Raw genomic sequence first — 18863 nt, forward strand, 5'->3', positions numbered from 1 at the left:
ACCTCATTTGATATATGGATTATGTTTGGGGTATTCCAGATTTCTAGGTTAATATTCACTTATTAGTGAGTGCATACCATGAGTTACCTTTTGAGTCTGGGTTACCTCACTTAGTATGATGTTTTCTAGCTCCATCCATTTGCCTAAGAATTTCATGAATTCATTGTTTCTAATGGCTGAATAGTACTCCATTGTGTAGATATACCACATTTTTTGCATCCACTCTTCTGTTGAGGGATACCTGGGTTCTTTCCAGCATCTGGCAATTATAAATAGGGCTGCTATGAACATAGTAGAGCATGTATCCTTATTACATGGTGGGGAATCCTCTGGGTATATGCCCAGGAGTGGTATAGCAGGATCTTCTGGAAGTGAGGTGCCCAGTTTTCAAAGGAACTGCCAGACTGATTTCCAGAGTGGTTGTACCAATTTGCAACCCCACCAGCAGTGGAGGAGTGTTCTTCTTTTTCCACATCCTCGCCAACACCTGCTGTCTCCTGAATGGATTGGCAGGATTAATATAGTTAAAATGGCCATTTTGCCAAAAGCAATATACAGATTCAATGCAATACCCATCAAAATCCCAACTCAAATCTTCACAGAGTTAGAAAGAGCAATTATCAAATTCATCTGAAACAACAAAAAACCCAGGATAGTTAAAACTATTCTCAGCAACAAAAGAAAATCTGGGGGAATCAGTATCCCTGACCTCAAGCAATACTACAGAGCAATAGTGTTAAAAACTGCATGGTATTGGTACAGTGACAGGCAGGAGGATCAATGGAACAGGATTGAAGATCCAGAAATGAACCCACACACCTATGGCCACTTGATCCTCGACAAAGAGGCTGAAAACATCCAATGGAAAAAAGATAGCCTTTTCAACAAATGGTGCTGGTTCAACTGGAGGTCTGCATGCAGAAGAATGAGAATTAATCCATGCTTGTCTCCTTGTACTAAGCTCAAATCCAAATGGATCAAGGACCTCCACATAAAGCCAGACACTCTGAAGCTAATAGAAAAGAAACTGGGGAAGACCCTTGAAGACATCGGTACAGGGAGAAAGTTTCTGAACAGAACACCAGTAGCATATGCTCTAAGAGCAAGAATTGACAAATGGGACCTCATAAAATTACAAAGTTTCTGTAAGGCAAAGGACACCATCAAGAGGACAAATTGGCAACCAACAAATTGGGAAAAGATCTTCACCAATCCTACATCAGATAGAGAGCTAATATCCAATATATATAAAGAACTCAAGAAGTTAGACTCCAGAAAACCGAACAACCCTATTAAAAAATGGGGTACAGAGTTAAACAAAGAATTCTCACCTGAAGAACTTCGGATGGCGGAGAAGCATCTTAAAAAATGCTCAACTTCATTAGTCATTAGGGAAATGCAAATCAAAACAACCCCAAGATTTCATCTTACACCAGTCAGAATGGCTAAGATTAAAAATTCAGGAGACAGCAGGTGTAGGAGAGGGTGTGGAGAAAGAGGAACACTCCTCCACTGCTGGTGGGGTTGCAAATTGGTACAACCACTCTGGAAATCAGTCTGGCGGTTCCTCCGAAAACTGGGCACCTCACTTCCAAAAGATCCTGCTATACCACTCCTGGGCATATACCCAGAGGATTCCCCACCATGTAATAAGGATACATGCTCTACTATGTTCATAGCAGCCCTATTTATAATTGCCAGATGCTGGAAAGAACCCAGGTATCCCTCGACGGAAGAGTGGATGCAAAAATGTGGTATATCTACACAATGGAGTACTATTCAGCCATTAGAAACAATGAATTCATGAAATTCTTAGGCAAATGGATGGAGCTAGAGAACATCATACTAAGTGAGGTAACCCAGTCTCAAAAGGTGATTCATGGTATGCACTCACTAATAAGTGGTTATTAACCTAGAAAACTGGAATATCCAAAACATAATCCACACATCAAATGAGGTACAAGAAGAAAGGAGGAGTGGCCCCTTGTTCTGGAAAGACTCAGTGAAACAGTATTCGGCTAAACCAGAACGGGGAAGTGGGAAGGGGTGGGTGGGAGCACAGGGGAAGAGAAGGGGGCTTACGGGACTTTCAGGGAGTGGGGGGCTAGAAAAGGGGAAATCATTTGAAATGTAAATAAATTATATCGAATAAAAAAAAGTACAAATAGCCAACATTTTCTTTCATCATGCTGAATCTAGAATGAAAAATAAGATGATATCAAAGGTTTAGTGGGAATGTTCTGGTAAATGGTCAGTGTAAAGGAAAGAGTGTGACAAGAGTTGACAAAGGGAGAGAATTGTATAAAATGCATTGTGTGCATTTGTGACAATGCTGCAATGAACACACACAAAAAATGCTCTTATAGCCTATGTAATGGTAAATGGTGGCATATAATATTACACAAAAGCTTGATGCTTGAGTTACAAGTCCTATCACCCATGTCTAAAGCATCTCATGGAGTCATGCACCTGTAATACTAGCAGTGGGTGGGGAACCTATGCCAATCCCTGAGTCGACTGGATAGTGGAGACAATTGTGGAGATCCCTGATCAGTGAGAGACCCTTTCTTGAAAACTACAGCATTAATGTGCTTGAAGTACACCCAGTAGTGACCTCTGACCTCAACTTGTATACTTAACACCACAACCCTAAATGAATAGCCATGAACACGTGGCATTACTGACTAATGTACTCATGCGATCCCGTGTAAACTCAGTATGCTTCCTCAAGTCTTCTGCTTCCACTCTGTTCAAACACATTTCAGACAGGTCATTGCTTGGTGTCTTCTCTCCAATAGCTGCTTTTCTGCAGAATAAAGAGAATGTGTTCTTATTTCTTTTTTAATCATCTTAATACACTCCAGACTTTTTTTTGTGGTACAGGTGTGTTGTATTTTTAGAAGAAATCAAGATTATTTTGCACAATAGATGTCATGTTCTAAATGAGATTAGGAAGTTCTTATTCTTATTTGATTTTCATTAGTCTGCACCACTGTATGTCAATGATATATTGAACTTTCTGTTTTTTTAATTAGATATTTTGTTTATTTACATTTCAAATGTTATTCCCTTTTCTCTTTTCCCCTCCAAAAACACCCTATCCCATCCCCCACTACCCCTACTCATCAACCCACACACTCTCTCCCCCCTATCCTGGGATTCCACTATGCTAGGGATTCCAGCATTCTCAGGAACCAGGGCCTCTCCTTCCTTTGATGACGAACAAAGCCATCCTTTGCTTGACCTTAGTTTGGTCTCTGAATCTTGGGTACTCCAAGCATCTGGGCTAATATCCACTTATAAGTGAATGTATACCATGTGTGTTATTTTGTGATTGGTTTATCTCACTCCATTTGCCTAAGAATTTCAGGAATTCTTCTTAATAGCTGATGAGTATTGCATTGTGTAAATATACTACATTATCTGTCTCTATACATGTGTTGAAGGACATCTGGGTTCTTCCCAGCATCTGGTTATTATAAATAACGCTGCTATGAACACAGTGGTGCATGTGTTCTTATTACATGTTGGAGAATCTTCTGGGTATATGCCCTGGAGTGGAATAGCTTTGTCCTCAAGTACTACAATGTCCAATTTTCTGAGGATTCTCCAAATTGATTTCCAGAGTTGTTGTACCAGCTTGCAATCCCTCTAGAGTGGAGAAGTGTTCCTCTTTCTCCACATCCTTGTCAGCACCTACTATTACCTGAGATTTTGGACTTAACCATTCTGAGTGGTATGAGGTGAAATTTCAGGGGTTTGTGATTTTCATTTTTTTTAATTTTTTAAAAAATTTTTCTATATTCTTTGTTTACATTCCGAATGCTTTCCCCTTTCCCAGTTCCCCCCTCCCCATTGGTCTCATAAGCCCTCTTCCCTTCTCTCATTTCCCAATCACCCCCTCCCATTTCTCTGTCCTGGTACTCCCCTACAATGCTGGATCAATTCTTTTCAGAACCAGGGCCCCCTCTTTCCCTCTTCTTGAGTATCATTTGATATTCTAATTGTGTCTTGAGTATTCAGAGCTTCTGGGCTAATTAATATCCACTTATCAGTGATTGCATTCCATGTGCATTATTTTGTGATTGGATTGCCTCACTTAGGATGATATTTTTTCATTTTCTTGATGACTAAGGATGTTGAACCTTTTTTTTAGAAGTTTATTAGCCCATTTTTTAATAGTGTTATTTGGTTTTCTGGGGTCTAACTTCTTGAGCTCTTTGTATATATTGAATATTTGCCCTCTGTCGGATGTAGGGTTGGTGAAGATCTTTTCCCAATTTGTTGGTTGCTGATTTGTCCTTTTGATGGTGTCCTTTGCCTTAAGAAACTTTGTAATTTTATGAGGTCCCATTTGTCAATTTTTGATCTTAGAGCATAAGCTATTGGTGTTCTATTCAGGACCTTTCCCCCTGTACCGATGTCCTCAAGGGTCTTCCCCAGTTTCTTTTCTTTTAGCTTTAGAGTGTTTGGCTTTATGTGGAGGTCCTTGATCCATTTGGAGTTGAGCTTAGTACAAGGAGATAAGGATGGATCAATTTGCATTCTTCTGCATGTTGACCTCCAGTTGAACCAGCACCATTTGTTGAAAAGGCTATCTTTTTTCCACTGGATGTTTTCACCCAAAGAAGTTTGGACGGCTGAGAAGCATCTTAAAAAATGCTCAACATCATTAGTCATTAGTCATTTGCAATGCAAATCAAATGCAACTCAAAACAACCTGCAAATCAAAACAACCCTGAGATTTCACCTTACACCAGTCAGAATGGCTAGGATTAAAAACTCAGGAGACAGCAGGTATTGGTGAGGATGTGAAGAAAGAGGAACACTCCTCTACTGCTGGTGAGGTTGCAAATTGGTACAACCACTCTGGAAATAAGTCTGGCGGTTCCTCAGAAAACTGGGCACACCACTTCTAGATAATCCTGCTATACCACTCCTGGGCATATACCCAGAGGATTCCCCAGCATGTAATAAGGATACATGCTCCACTATGCTCATAGCAGCCCTATTTATAATAGCCAGAAGCTGGAAAGTATCCAGGTATCCCTCAACTGAGGAATGGATACAAAAAATGTGGTATATTTACACAACGGAGTACTATTCAGCTATTAGAAACAATGAATTCATGAAATTCTTAGACAAATGGATGGAGCTGGAGAACATCATATTAAGTGAGATAACCCAGTCTCAAAACATCAATCACGGTATGTACTCACTAATAAGTGGATATTAGCCTAGAAAATTGGAATACCCAAAACATAATCCACACATCAAATGATGTCCAAGAAGAATGGAGGAGTGGCCCCTGGTTATGGAAAGACTCAGTGTAGCAGTATAGGGCAAAACCAGAACAGGGAAGTGAGAAGGGGTGGTTGGGGGAACAGGGGGAGGGAGGAGGGCTTATGGGACTTTCTGGGAGTGGGAAGCCAGAAAAGGGGAAATCATTTGAAATGTAAATAAAAAATATATCGAATATAAAAAAGAAGCGTATTAGCCACTCTGTATTCCTCAGTGGACAATTCTTTTTTTAAGACTCTACCCCATTTTTTAATAGAGTTATTTGGTTCTCTGGAGTCTACCCAATTTGTTGGTTGCCATTGCATCCTATTGACAGTGTCCTTTGCCTTACTCAAACATTCCTATTTTATGAGGTTCCATTTGTCAATTCTTGATCCTAGAGCATAAGCTACAGGTGTTCTGTTTAGGAATTTTTTCCCCTGTGGCCATGGGCTTGAGGCTCTTCCCCACTTTCTTTTCTAATATTTTCAATGTGTCTGGTTTTATGTGGAGGACTTTGATCCACTTCGACTTGACCTTTGTGCAGGAGATAAGACAGGATTTATTTGCATTCTTCTGTATGCTCATTGCCAGTTCAACCAGCCCCATTTGTTGAAAAGGGTATCTTTCTTTCCACTGATTGTTTTTCGTTCCATTGTCAAAGATCAAGTGACCATAGGTGTGTGGGTTCATTTCTGGGTCTTCAAGTCTATTCTATTGATCTATCTGCTGTCATTGTACCAATGCCATGCAGTTTTATCACTATTGCTCTAAAGTACATCTTGAGTCTCAAGATGCTGCCCCCCTCCCTCCAGAAATTCTTTTATTATTTAGAATAGCTTTAGCTATCCTGTGTTTTTTGTTATTCCAGATGAATTTCCAGGAAACCAAATAACCCTATTATACTTAAGTGACCCCAAAACTCAGAGAACTCCTTCAGCCTATAAACAACTTCAGCAAAGTGACAGGATATAAAATTACACTCCAGAGTTTATCCTCCTTGCTGTCTACCCTCTGAGTGTTTCACACCAGATACCTCCCTCCAGAAACTGTCTGCATGAGGATGGCCCCACCTCCCACCACTCACCCCACCAGACCTGGCTAAGGGAGTGCCCCTGTACCTCAGGTTTCTTGAGGGTCAGGTGCATCTTCTATGACTGAACATAGACCCGGCATTTGTTTGTTGTATATGTGTGGGGAGCCTCATATCGGCAGAAGTATGCTGCCTGGCTGGTGGTCTAGGTTCTGTGAGGTCTCTGGAATCCAGGTTAATCTGCTACTCTTGCTACAGGGTTTCCCCCCACCCCCACCCCCCAGTTTTTTTCAGCTTTTCCCTATTTCAACCACAGGGGCCAACAGCTTGTTTTGGTGTAAATATCTGCATGTGACTCTTTCAGATGCTTGCTGGATCTTTCAAGGGCAATCATGATAGGTCCCATTCTGTGAGCATTCCATAGCCTCAGTAATAGTGTCAGTTCTTGGCACCTCCCCTTGTGCTGATTGCCAATTTAGACCTGTTGCTAGAGCTCCTTTTCCTCAAGCTCTTCTCCATTTTTGTCCCTGCAGCTCTTTCAGACAGGTACAATTAAGTGTCAGAGTTGTTGACTGTGGGATGGAAACCTGATTCCTGATTTAATGCCCTGTCTTTCTGCTGGAGGTGGGCTCTACAAAATTGCTATCCTCACTGTAAGGGCATTTCACCTCAGATCCCTCCCTTTGAGCCATCAGTCTTTCACCACCCTGGTCTCTTTTACACTCTGGAGGGACCCCACCCTCCTACCTCTCAAGTTTCTGTCTGCCAGCCCTCAGTGCTTAGGTCCTTTTGAAAGGATAGAAAATAATACAGCCTAACTCTAATGACCCCAAGAAATCAGGAGTTTAAAATGCTATCTCACTTTGTTAGAAACTAGGTAAAAGGTCACATTCCAGAACCCACTCTGTTTAGACCTAGCAAAAAGGCCTTGAATAGGTGATCCTGGCCCCATAGGGTAACTGGAAATGGGCTAAGCTTATCTTTTGTAAACTTAATGCCATTACCCCTAAGCAGGAGTTCACGCAGCTGTAGACATTATAGGAAACTAATTGGTCCACTGACTGCGGGCTCCGATAATTTAAACTGATTGGGCTAAAAACTATGGAGTGGTACAAATCAATTGGCTCACATTTCGAGGGCTCTCCATGCTAAGAGATGATTGGTTTGTGATTTGAGGGCTCTGTCGTAAACTTATAAAAGCTGTCGTAATTCGGCACTGGGGGTCCATAGTCCTCTGACCCTGCATGGTGCAGGGCTATGGAACCCAGAATTCTGGAATAAAGAAATCCTCATGCTATTGCATCGATACCATTTCTCTGGAGTGATTTGGGTGTCTCCTTCCGGGGTGTGGGGTGCTGGGGCACCCCCGGTTTTTGGGGTCTTACACTTTCCCCAACCCAACACCTGATCATGCTCCCCTATTCCACTCCATGTCCCCTTTTCTACTCAGTACCCACCCACCTTTCCCCCTTCTCTGATTTCTTTCTACTCCCTCCCAAGTGGGATTGAGGTGTCCTCACTTGGTCCTTTTGGATTGTTAACCATTTTGAGTTCTGTACATTTTTATCCTGGGTATTCTGCATTTTTTCTTGCATATATCCATCTATTATTGAGTACATACCATGAATGTCTTTTTAGGTCTGAGTTAGCTCACTGAGAAAGATCGTTTCTAGTTGCATCCATTTGCGTGCAAAACACAGGGTGTCCTTGTGTTTAGTTTCTGAGTAGTATTTCATTGTGTAAAGGGACCAAACTTTTTGTATCCCTTCATCTATTGAGGGACATCTGGGTTGTTTTTAGCATGTGACTGTCGTAAACATATCCACTGTGAATATAGTGGAGTATGTGGTCCTGTGAGATGGTGGGGCAGCTTTTAGTATTATACCCAAGGATATTATAGCTGAATCTTCAGGTAGATCTATTTTCAGTTATATGAGGAAACTCCAAATTGATTTCCAGAGTGCTTTTACAAGTTTCTAATCCCACCAGCAATGGAAGAATGTTCCCCTTTCTCCAAGTTCTTGCCCTCATGTACAGTCACCTGAGGTTTAGGTATTATCATTCTAATAAATGTAACATGGCATCTCATTTTGATTTGCATTTCCCTGATCACTAAGGACTCTGAATGGTTTCTATAGTAATGCTTTTTCTTTTTCTTAACCCATGTTAGGTTTCCCTTTTTTCTTCTTTCAAAATTAGTTTGGACTTGACAGAAAAGCAAGAAAAATATAAACTAGGAAATGGTTATACAAGCTTTTCTCAGTTTCTCCAGAGATAAATCGCTAACAATCATAACAGTGTGGTCAGCACCAGGAAGAACAGACCACACTGTTGGAACTGTGGTCAACACATTTACTCAACCTCTTCACACCCCACTCTTTTCCCCCTCACCTGCTCTTTAGTCCTGAGTCTGCATCTAAGCCCTGCCTTACATCATGTTGCTTCCTCCTGTTTCCCTCCCGTTTGTGGATGCTTTAAACTTCTGCATCATACTCATCTTATCTTTTGAAGAGGATTACAAAAGTAATAAATAACTTCTTCCACAAATTAGATGAAAGTGGGGAGGACAACAAGTAATGTTTTTCAATAATTCAAAAGCCTGGAGACATGAACAAATACTATGAAAACTAAAGTGAAGTATAGGTTCAAAGAAAAAAAAATCTAATAAGGCATTTCATTCCCTATCTTTAATTCTATCAATCAGAAGGCTTAGGCATAGTATCATCATGAGATTTATGCCAACATGAGCCACAGGGTAAGAACCTGTTTCAATAATTTTAACTAAAATAAATAGAGAAAGGAATAATGAAATAAGCAGAGATAGAGAAAGAGACAGAAGTGAATGGATAGGTAATTAGGAAAGGTGGGAGGAAGGATGAATTTTAGGAAGGTAGGAAAGAAGGGAAAATATAAATGTAGAACAGAAGCATGGGAGGGAAGGAGGGAGGGAAGAAGGAAGGATGGAAGAAAAAAACTGCAAGATATTGTCTTTTAAAATCTGCAGACACCAAATAACTTAAAATCTAATCTCCCTATTTAGCTACAATAAATGAACAATTGGTGCAGTGGCTATTACAAAGAACTTGCACAATCCTTTAAGACATATATGATTTGTTAATATCAGGCAGTAGGCATTTGTGGTGCATGATGCCTTTATTTACCCGAAACTCAAAGGACAGCCTTGTGTATGGAGTGAGTTGCAGGTCAGCCAGGAATACACCTAGAAACACTGTCTCAAAACTACAATTAGATAGAAACACACACACACACACACACACACAGAGAGAGAGAGAGAGAGAGAGAAAGAGAGAGAGAGAGAGAGAGATACAGAGACAGAGAGAGAAAAAGAAAGAGAAAGAGAAAGACAGAGGGAGACAGAGTCAGAGAGACTGAGAAAGAGACAGACAGAGACAGAGACATAGACAGGCAGACAGAGAGAGAGGTACATAATAAAGGAACAGAGAGAGTATGACAGAAAGAGAGACACAATCTCACTTTTCTCTAAATCTTGTTATGATCTATTCCCATGATTAGAACACAGGAAGAACATCTTCCCTGCCTGCTAGGGCAGAAAAGCAGTACCCTGTACTGCGATATCCTGAGATTAAGAGCTCTGGGGGTACAAACTGCCAGGGGTCTGCCTGTGCCCAGGACCTGAGCACATAGGCAGTTCATCTGCCAGCTGGCCTGTCTTGGGGCCTGTGTCCAATGTGAAGATCAGCAGAGGGGGTGACTCCCTGCTGCCATCTTCCCTGCCTGCTGGGGCAGAAAAGCAGCTCCAGGTACTGAAATATGCGGAGTTTAAGACCTCTGGGGCTGCAAACCACCAGGGGTCTGCCTGTGCCCAGGACCTGAGCACAAAGGCTGTTCATCTGCCAGCCAACCTGTCCTGGGGCCTGTGTCCTATATGGAGATCAGCAGAGGGAATGACTCCCCACTGCCATCTTTCCTGCCTGCTGGGGCAGAAAAGCAACACCAGGTATTGAGATATCCAGAGGTTAAGACCTCTAGGGGTGCAAACCCTCAGGGGTCTGCCTGTGCCAAGGATCTGAGCACAGAGGCAGTTCATCTACCAGCCAGCCTGTATGGGGCTTGTGTCCTACTTGGGGATCAGAAGAGGAAGTGACTCTCCACCACTATCTTTGCTCTGACAGAGCAGTCCAGGAGCACCTGGTTCACTGAGACAACCCAAGTGTAACACTGCTTGGGGCAAGACTCAGCAGGGTTCCAAATGCACAAAAGAGGAAGGCAATCTGGGCCAAAGGAAACCCAGACATCCAGTGTCTCAAATAGCCTTAAAGGTCCACAGGAGGTTGAAGCACCAGCCAGTGACAATAAGACCATCTAACACCAGTGAGAACTAGATGGCTAAAGGCAAATGTAGGAGTTACTAACAGAAACCAAGGCATTATAGAAACATCTGAACCCAATTGTCCAACAACAGCAAGTCCTGGATACCCCAAAACACCAGAAAAACAAGAGTTGGATTTAAAATCACTGGTCATTATGTTATTATGAAGGACATAAATAAATCTCTTAAAGAAATTCAGGAGAAAAATGATCAAAATCTAGAAGCCCTTACAAGGAAAACACAAAAATCACTTATAGAAACTCAGGAGAATATGGGTCAAAAGATAGTAGCCAAAAAGGAGGAAATGCAAAAATCACTTAAAGAAATACAGGAGAACTTTGATCAACAGGCAGAAGTCATGAAAGAGGAAACACAAAAACTTCTCAAAGAAATACAGGAAAACACAAACAAGCAAGTGAAGGAACTGACCAAAAACACCCAGGATCTAAAAACAGAAGTAGAAACAACTAAGAAATCGCAAAGGGAGACAACTTTGGAGATAGAAAACCTTAGGAAGAAATCAGGAGCTTTAGATACAAATATCAACAACAGAATACAAGAGATAGAAGAAAGAATCTCAGATGCCAAAGATACCACAGAAACCATGGACTCAACAGTCAAAGAAAATGCAAAATGCAAAAAGCTTGTAACACAAAATATCCAGGAAATCCAGGACACAATGAGAAGACCAAACCTAAGGATTATAGGCATAGATGAGAGTGAAGATTTACAGCTGAAAGAGCCAGCAAATATCAACAAAATTATGGAAGAAAACTTCCCTAACCTAAAGAAAGAGATGCCCATGAATATACAAGAAGCCTACAGAACTCCAAACAGACTGGACCAGAACAGAAATACCTCCTGTCATATAATAATCAAAACCCCAAATGTACTAAACAAAGAAATAATACTAAAGGCAGTAAGAGAAAAAGGGCAAGTAACTTATAAAGGAAGACCTATCAGAATTATACCAGATTTCTCACCAGAGACTATGAAAGCTAGAAGATCCTGGGCAGAGCTCATGCAGATTCTATGAGAACACAAATGCCAACCAAGACTGCAATATCCAGCGGAACTCTCAATCACTATAAATGGAGAAACCAAGATATTCCATGACGAAACCAAATTTATACAATATCTTTCCACAAACCCAGCCCTACAAAGGATAATAGGGGGAAAATACCAATACAAGGAGGGAAACTATACCCTGGAAAAAGCAGGATAATAACATTCTTTCATCAAGCCCAAAAGAAGATAACCACACAAGTATAACATTAACATCAAAAACGATACTAAGCAATAATCACTACTCCTTAATATCTCTTAACATCAATGGACTCAATTCCCCAATAAAAAGACATACACTAACAAACTGGATAAAGAAGCAGGACCCTACATTTTGCTGCATACAGGAAACACACCTCAGTGTCAAAGACAAAAACAACCTTAGAGTAATAGGCTGGAAGACAATTCTACAAGTAAATGGTCTCAGGAAACAAGCCGACTTGCCATTCTAATATCAAATAAAATTGACTTTGAACCTAATGTTATCAAAAGAGACATGGAAGGACACTTCTTGCTAGTCAAAGGAAAAATCCAATAAGAAGAACTCTCAATCCTGAACATCTATGCTCCAAATGCAAGGGCCAGCTAACTCATAAAAGAAAGTTTACTAAAGCTCAAAGCACACATTGTACCTAACAAAATAATTGTGGGTGACTTCAACACCCCACTCTCCTCAATGGACCAATCAGGAAAACAGAAACTAAACAGGGAGACAGTGAAACTAATTGAAGCTTTGGACCAATTAGATTTTATATATATATAAACACCTCATGGTACCTTCTCCAAAATCGATCATATAGTTGGTCACAAGACAGACCTCAACAAATATAAGAAAACTGAAATAATCCCATGCCTCCTATCAGATCACTATGGAATAAGAGTGGTCTTCAATAGCAACAAACACAACAGAAAGCCCACATACACATGGAGGCTGAACAATACTCTACTCAATGATACCTTGTTCGAGGAAGAAATAAAGAAATAAATCAAAGACTTTTTAGAATTTAACGAAAATGTAGGCACAGCATATCCAAATTTATGGAGCACATGAAAGCAGTGCTAAGAGGAAAACTCATAGCTTTGAGTGCCTCCAAAAAGAAATTGGAGAGAGCATACCCTAGAAACTTAAGTACATACCTGAAAGCCCTGGAACAAAAAGAAGCTAATACACCCAGGAGGAGAAAAAGACAGGAAATCATCAAACTCAAGGCTGAAATCAATCAAGTGGAAACAAAGAGAACCATACAAAGAATCAACAAAACCAGGAGCTGGTTCTTTGAGAAAATCAACAAGATAGATAAACCCTTAGCCAGACTAACCAAAGGGCACAGAGACAGTATACAGATTAACAAACTTAGAAATGAAAAGGGGGTGGGCGGTGGCGGCGGAAGCGGCGGCAGTACAGCAGTGGGTGGTCCAGCTGAAGGGCCATCAGCAGTGGAACCAAGGCGACACAGGGTCCAATTAGGCCCTGCGCCCACAACCACTGACCTTCACTGACCAGCCGGGCTGCAAACAGCTGCGGTTTTGTGGCGCCTTTCGCTGCACTGAAGCCACTTCAGAACTCGGCCTCTCCATCTTGATTTGGAAATCCAGTGACATCAGACAGTCTGAGGTACACAAACATAATCCGAGGCCAGCACCGCAGGGGTCTGAGCCCGACGGGCGTTGGCCTGCACCCAGGCCCTTGGCTGTTCGGGGGGCCATCGGGGAGCCAACCCAGCCAGGAAGATTTTTGCCCTGGCCTGCGTGCGCGCTGCCATTTTGCCTGCAGGACAACAGAGAGCTCTGGCGCACAGAGCCATAACAGGCATAGCCTGAGGCTAACAAAGCGGGGATCTAGGCCCCAAAAGGCACAGGACTGACCCTAAGATCTAGGCGGCTTGGTGGGCCATCTGTGAGTCAACCTGCCCAGGAGGTTGTTAGCACAGCAGACTCTCCCGGCGCTTTCAGGGAGCGCGGGCACACACGCCCGCCATCCTGGTCACCTGGCAGACCCAATTAACAGTCATAGCCCTAGGGGAACTTTGCTCGGACCTTGGCCTCCCAGGCTTTTGCCTGGACTTAGGGCCCGGGGGGCCAGGCTAACCTTGTGTGCGCCAGCCCAGTTGGGGGATCGGCTGCCCAGCGGAGTGAGCGGAACACAGGGGAGGTCCTGGCAGCATACACCATCGGCGCTCCCTGGGGGTGCACACGGGCTCCATCACAGACACAATCTGGGGCAAGGCCTCAGGCGGGAGCCCTCAGCTCAACTCTCTCCACTTCCTTCTGGATCCAGATCAGCCTGGGAGGCAGCACCACATCACCAGGTCTGGGCGGCCAGCTGGGAGAAGTCAGTGTGCTCCCGTGAATCCAGCGGGCCCCAGCGGGAGCCTTCAGGTGCCTGCTTCGGGATCTGAACAGCCTGGGCAGCAGCACCCTGTCTACAGGCAGTGCAGGGGGTAAGCTGTGCACCAGAGGCCAACTGGGAAGGGGCAGCTTGCACTGGTGAGTCCAGCACTGACAAGACCAAGTAACACCAGTGAGAACTAGATGGCAAAAGGCAAACGCAGGAACATCACTAACAGAAATCAAGGCAATATGGCAACATCTGAACCCAATTCTCCTCTACCAGCATGTCCTGGATACCCCAACACACCAGTAAAACAAGATTTGGATTTAAAATCACTGGTCATGATGCTGGTACAGGAACACATGAAGGACATACTTAAAGAAATTCAGGAGAAAATGGATCAAAAGTTAGAAGCCCTTGCAAGGGAAACACAAAAATCATTGAAAGAAATTCAGGAGAATACAAAAGCCAACAATGAGGAAACACACACACACACACAAAAAAAAAAAACTTAAAGAAATACAGGAGAACTTTGATCAACAGGCTGAGGTCATGAAAGAGGAAACACAAAAAACTCTTAAAGAATTACAGGAAAGCACAAACAAGCAAGTGAAGGAGCTAAGCAAAACCATCCAGGATCTAAAATCAGAAGTAGAAACAACTAAGAAAACTCAAAGGGAGACAACTTTGGAGATAGAAAGCCTTGGGAAGAAATCAGGGGACAGAGATGCAAATATCAGCAACAGAATACAAGAGATAGAAGAAAGAATCTCAGATGCTGAAGATTCCATAGAAACCATGGACTCAACAGTTAAAGAAAATGCAAAATGCAAAAAGCTTGTAACCCAAAATATCCAGGAAATCCAGGACACAATGAGAAGACCAAACCTAAGGATTATAGGCATAGATGAGAGTGAAGATTTACAACTTAAAGGGCCAGCAAATATCTTCAATAAAATTATGGAAGAAAACTTCCCTAACCTAAAGAGAGAGATGCCCATGAATATACAAGAAGCCTACAGAACTCCAAACAGACTGGACCAGAACAGAAATACTTCCTGTCACATAATAATCAAAACACCAAATGTTCTAAACAAAGAAAGAATATTAAAGGCAGTAAGAGAAAAAGGCCAAGTAACATATAAAGGAAGACCTATCAGAATCACAGCAGACTTTTCACCTGAGACTATGAAGGCTAGAAGGTCCTGGGCAGATCTCATGCAGACTCTAAGAGAACACAAATGCCAACCAAAACTACTATATCCAGCAAAACTCTCAATCACCATAGATGGAGAAACTAAGATATTTCATGACAAAACCAAGTTTACCCAATATCTATCCACAAACCCAGCCCTACAAAGGATAATAGGAGGACAACACCAATACAAGGAGGGAAACTTCACCCTGGAAAAAGCAAGATAGTAACCTTTCATCAAACCCAAAAGAAGTTAAGCAATCAAATTTAAAAAAATAACGCCAAAAATGATAGGAAGTAACAATCACTATTCCTTAATATCTCTTAACATCAATGGACTTAATGCCCCAATAAAAAGACACAGACTAACTGACTGGGTATGTAAACAGGACCCTACATTTTGCTGCTTACAGGAAACACACCTCAGGGTCAAAGACAAACACTACCTTAGAGTGGAAGGCTGGAAGACAATTTTACAAGCAAATGGTCTCAGGAAACAAGCTGGAGTAGCCATTTTAATATCAGATAAAATTGACTTTCAACCCAAAGTCATCAAAAGAGACTCTGAGGGACACTTCTTGCTGGTCAAAGAAAAAATACAACAAGAAGAACTCTCAATCCTGAACATCTATGCTCCAAATGCACGGGCACCCTCTTTCGTAAAAGAAACTTTATTAAAGCTCAAAGCACACATTGCACCTAACACAATAATTGTGGGTGACTTCAACACTGCACTTTCCTCAATGGACTGATCAGGAAAACAGAAACTAAACAGGGACACAATGAAACTAATTGAAGCTTTGGACCAATTAGATTTAACAGATATATATATATAGAACATTCTATCCTAAAACAAAAGAATATACCTTTTTCTCAGCACCTCATGGTACCTTCTCCAAAATCGACCATATAATTGGTCACAAGACAGACCTCAACAAATATAAGAAGATAGAACTAATCGCATGCCTCCTTTCTGATCACTATGGAGTAAAAGTGGTCTTCAATAGCAACAGAAACAACAGAAAACCCACATACACGTGGAAACTGAACAATACTCTACTCAATGACACCTTGGTCAAGGAAGAAATAAAGAAAGAAATTAAAGACTTTTTAGAGCACAATGAAAATGAAGACACAACATACCCAAATCTATGGGACACAATGAAAGCAGTGCTAAGAGGAAAACTCATAGCCCTGAATGCCTCCAAAAAGAAAATGGAGAGAGCATACATTATCAGCTTAATGACACACCTGAAAGCCCTAGAACAAAAAGAAGCTATTTCACCCAGGAGGAGTAGAAGGCAGGAAATCATCAAACTCAGGGCCGAAATCAATCAAGTAGAAACAAAGAGAACCATACAAATAATCAACAAAACCAGGAGCTTGTTCTTTGAGAAAATCAACAAGATAGATAAACCCTTAGCCAGACTGACCAAAGGGCACAGAGAAAGTATCCAAATTAACAAACTTAGAAATGAAAAGGGAGATATAACAACGGAAACTGAGGAAATCCAAAAAATCATCAGATCCTACTACAAGAGCCTGTACTCAACACAACTGGAGAATCTGGAGGAAATGGACAATTTCCTTGACAGATACCAAATACCAAAATTAAATCAGGACCAACTAGACCATCTAAACAGTCCCATAATGCCTAAAGAAATAGAAGGAGTCATAGAAAGTCTTCCAACCAAAAAAAGCACAGGACCAGATGGTTTCAGTGCAGAATTCTATCAGACCTTCAAAGAAGAGTTAACACCAATACTCCTCAAACTATTCCACAATATAGAAACAGAAGGAACACTACCCAATTCCTTCTACGAAGCCACAATTACGCTGATACCAAAGCCACACAAAGATCCAACAAAGAAAGAGAACTTCAGACCAATTTCCCTTATGAACATCGAGGCAAAAATACTCAATAAAATTCTTGCCAACCGAATCCAAGAACACATCAAAACGATCATCCACCATGATCAAGTAGGCTTTATCCCGGGAATGCAGGGTTGGTTCAATATACGGAAATCCATCAATACAATCCACTACATAAACAAACTCAAAGAACAAAACCACATGGTCATTTCATTGGATGCTGAAAAAGCATTTGACAAAATTCAGCATCCTTTCATACTTAAAGTCTTGGAGAGAACAGGAATTCAAGGCCCATACCTAAACATAGTTAAAGCAATATACAGCAAACCGGTAGCCAGCATCAAACTAAATGGAGAGAAACTTGAAGCAATCCCACTGAAATCAGGGACCAGACAAGGCTGCCCCCTTTCTCCTTATCTTTTCAATATTGTACTTGAGGTACTAGCTCGGGCAATTCGACAACATAAGGAGGTCAAAGGGATACAAATAGGAAAGGAAGAAGTCAAACTCTCATTATTTGCAGACGACATGATGGTCTACCTAAGTGACCCAAAAAACTCCACTAGAGAGCTCCTACAGCTGATAAACAACTTCAGCAAAGTGGCAGGTTATAAAATCAACTCAAGCAAATCAGTGGCCTTCCTATACTCAAAGGATAAGCAGGCTGAGAAAGAAATTAGGGAAATGACCCCCTTCACAATAGCCACAAACAGTATAAAGTATCTTGGGGTGACTCTTACCAAACATGTGAAAGATCTTTATGACAAGAACGTCAAGACTCTGAAGAAGGAAATGGAAGAAGACCTCAAAAAATGGGAAAACCTCCCACGCTCATGGATCGGTAGAATCAATAGAGTTAAAATGGCCATTTTGCCAAAAGCACTATACAGATTCAATGCAATACCCATCAAAATCCCAACTCAATTCTTCATAGAGTTAGAAAGAGCAATTATCAAATTCATCTGGAACAACAAAAAACCCAGGATAGCTAAAATTATTCTCAGCAATAAAAGAAAATCTGGGGGAATCAGTATCCCTGACCTCAAGCAATACTACAGAGCAATAGTGTTAAAAACTGCATGGTATTGGTACAATGACAGGCAGGTGGATCAATGGAACAGGATTGAAGATCCAGAAATGAACCCACACACCTATGGCCACTTGATCCTCGACAAAGAGGCTGAAAACATTCAATGGAAAAAAGATAGCCTTTTCAACAAATGGTGCTGGTTCCACTGGAGGTCAGCATGCAGAAGAATGCGAATTGATCCATCCTTGTCTCCTTGTACTATGCTCAAATCCAAATGGATCAAGGACCTCCACATAAAGCCAGACACTCTGAAGCTAATAGAAAAGAAACTGGGGAAGACCCTTGAGGACATCGGTACAGGGAGAAAGTTTCTGAACAGAACACCAATAGCATATGCTCTAAGAGCAAGAATTGACAAATGGGACCTCATAAAATTACAAAGTTTCTGTAAGGCAAAGGACACCATCAAGAGGACAAATCGGCAACCATCAAATTGGGAAAAGATCTTCATAAATACTACATCAGATAGAGGGCTAATATCCAATATACATAAAGAACTCAAAAAGTTAGACTCCAGAAAACTAACAACCCTATTAAAAAATAGGGTACAGAGTTAAACAAGGAATTCTCACCTGAAGAAATTCGGATGGCGGAGAAGCATCTTAAAAAATGCTCAACTTCTTTAATCATTAGGGAAATGCAAAT

This window comes from Apodemus sylvaticus, chromosome 8, assembly GCF_947179515.1.
Source record: "Apodemus sylvaticus chromosome 8, mApoSyl1.1, whole genome shotgun sequence".
Taxonomy (NCBI): domain Eukaryota; kingdom Metazoa; phylum Chordata; class Mammalia; order Rodentia; family Muridae; genus Apodemus; species Apodemus sylvaticus.